This window comes from Oreochromis niloticus, linkage group LG3 (genome assembly GCF_001858045.2).
Source record: "Oreochromis niloticus isolate F11D_XX linkage group LG3, O_niloticus_UMD_NMBU, whole genome shotgun sequence".
NCBI lineage: Eukaryota > Metazoa > Chordata > Actinopteri > Cichliformes > Cichlidae > Oreochromis > Oreochromis niloticus.
The window spans coordinates 79,215,391-79,218,719 of record NC_031967.2 but is presented as its reverse complement, the minus strand read 5'-3'; positions in this window follow the sequence as shown (position 1 = coordinate 79,218,719).

Here is a 3,329-nt window from a genome sequence, read left to right as displayed (position 1 = left end):
TTCTTTTTTTTTTTCTTTTTTTTTTAAATGGTATTTACTGGTTGTATTATTGCGGTGGACCCTATTGTTTAACATCTTGCTTCTGTAAAAATGAATGTTTTTGTTTGCTTAAAAATCTACAGCTTTATACTGTGAATTCCAATGTGCACAACCCGAACAGATGTAGTTTTACTCAAATAATACCGTAAAATCTGAGTTTTTCAGACATTTTCAACATTACAATATTTAATTGTAAAATGTATGCATATTTATTTGTTTTCACAGACAGTATTTATAATTTCAACATTTTATCACAGTAAAAAACAAAGTTTTATCCAGTCTCACAATTAACGGTTATTCAATCTATTTAATACAGTAAAAGGAAGTTTTTGGTTTTATGCTCCATTACCGTTGGAATTTGACGGTGTTTTGCTGTATATTTTACTGACTTTTGTTACAGTGTAAACAGCTGCAAGAAACTTTGTTGTTTGCAAAACTCAGTTACTTTTTTTGAAGTAGTAACTATATAATTAATTGCCCAACATTGGTCATTATATACTGAATTTTGCAGACAGAGAGTTACAGGACTCTCTCCCAGACCACAGACTCATACTCATTGTCAATAGAAAATTGTACTAAGTAGTCAGTATAATCTTTTAATGATATAAGTCTGCATATGGTAGAGTACTGCATGTTGACCTTTTGATGACTTAGGCTGTTGGGTGGTGATGATGGGTTTAGATTTTATTATTGTCATTTGTATTAAGAAATATTTAACCATATATGCTTAGAGGTGTATAATCGATTGTGTAGTGAAAGGATGTGTGATCTTTAGTAGTCTGCAAAGGCTTTGTGTGCATTCCAGAGTGTTCTGGCATTCACACCCACATCCTGGAATCACACACACACACACACACACACATCCACATTCCAATGTAATATGGAAAACGCACCCAATGATGTATATAAATACAGACCAGGGCAGTGGCAGAGCGGAGTCTCGGAGCCCTCACTTCTGTGCGAGTGCTCTGTGGCTGCCCTTGCTGCAAGTAAAACTGTGTGTTTCTCCTCTCTGATTCTCAGCTGAAGAAGTGTCTTAGAATCTCTTGACACTCATAATACAAGTCAGAGCTTTATAAAACAAATTTTGTGTTTTCAAAATTGGAGTTATTGGAGTTGGAGTTATTTTTACTTCTAATAGTAATAGGCATGCTATTGCTTCTAATAGTGTTAACATACTGCACAGGTCATGAACAAGAATTTTTTTAATTTTCATTGTAAGTGGGCTAAAGCAGTTAATTAAAAGTAGTCTAACATAAATGTAAATGCTGTAATTTGATTATTTTAATAAACCCTGTAACTTGGATGGATTAGATGCTGCTGTGACCACAGTGTAGACTTGTAGTCAAGACCGCCTAATCCGAGACCAAGACAAGACCAAGACCAGAGGGTATCGAGACCAAGACCAAGACCAAGTTGAGACGAGACCAAGACCGAGACCGAGTCGAGACGAGACCAAGACCAAAACCAAGACCGAGACAAAAAAAGTCTTTAAACTGCAGCCAGATGCTGCTTCGTTTACAGGTGTCAGGCATATTTATGTGTTTTTGCTTTCGCACAGCCCTCCTCACCGCTGTCTACTGTCTCACTCACTTACTGAGAGGACAGACGCACGCTCCACTTGACTGTCGCGTCTCTCACCCTCTCTGTTTTTCACATAATGATATTATCCTATATCCTCGCATGTGATTGGCCACAATATGGAGGGATTGGAGCATAACTGAGCCACTGTGTGAGAGCTGAGCAGCGAAAGGAAATTAAGTGAGGGTAGAAATGACTGAAAGATTATTAGGCTCTGTTTTGAGTTTTGTTCAAAAAAGAATGACTTCATATAGGAAAAAAAATAAATATCACATATGCAGGACACCTTAAACTAGTTTTTTAATTAAGCAGCAAGGCAGAACAAAGTCGGGCCTGTATCAAGACACAGGGACTAAACCCCAATTCAACCAGACCCAGAACTGATCCGGAATTAAAACAGGACTACAACAGTAACCAAGACAGAACCAGAATCAGAACTAGATGATAGTAGCACTGAAAATCATCATAGACCTGCACTACACTTATTTTTTAATTCTACCAAAGTACACTATTTAGATTCTGAAAAGTTTATATAATTATTTAGCCTTGTTGTGCAAACAAGCCTGCATAACTTAATAAATATAGAATTTGAAAAGTAACAAATGGTATCTAAAAAGAAACAGGTACTAGATACATGTTCTGATGAGTTTTGGCAAACAACCATTTGACTAACATGTGTGTCTCACCTGCTCTTGATCCATCTCTATTCTGTCCTCATTCTCCTCTCTCTCCCTCTTTGTCCTGACAATCAAGCCAAACACCAACATCATCAAATATACAGTTGAAACCAGATATTTACATACTCTTCAGATAAAAACACAAACACTTTTTTAATTGTAACATCAAATCAGACTAAATGTTTATTTTTTTAGATTGATAAATATAAAAAACATATTTGTTAACTTTAAGGGTAAAGAGAGAAACTATATGTATTTCTTCATTGCAAATGGCACCAAATTGTATTCAAAACTGAGCCACACTTATGGAGCTCCACAATTCTTTTCCTGGTGTTTTGGTTGACATCTCTTGATTTTCACATGTCACAGAAACAGGCTCTGTGTTTTGCCTTATATGCGTCCACAGGTGTGCCACCAATTTACTCACATGGACTCTACTAACCTATCAGAAGCTTCTTCAGCTCAGAATGGGATCGTCTGGAGTTTTCTTATTTATTAACAATAAACTTAGTGTATATGTACTCCTAAATTTGATGAAAGTGATTAAAATAGACAGCTCCCTCTTTTTATTCTGACATTTAACTAATTCAAAAGATATTTCAATATTTATTTATCTAAAACAAAAGTTTACTCTAAATTGATGTTTAACAGTAAAAAATAGTTTTTATGTTTTCTACCTAAAGTGTATGTAAATATCTGGTTTCATCTGTGAATATACTGCTGTATTGAAATTCCTCTTGTTTTGCATAGATATACTGAACAACATACAAAGCATAATATATAAAATAACATCTACCTGAGTTTTTTCTTTGAAAGAAGCTCCTTATGTCCATTGTTGTGTTCATCAGTAGGCTACACAATTGAAACCGATTTAGAGTTTGAAATGTAAGCTAAGACTCTCTAAAAAAAATCAGCATTGTTGTTCGGCTTTTTATTTATCCATTTGTTGATTCACTCGAAGAGCAAGTAACGCAACCAACTGATCAGTTTGATATCAATCTTTTGTGATACACCGTCATATTTACATTATTA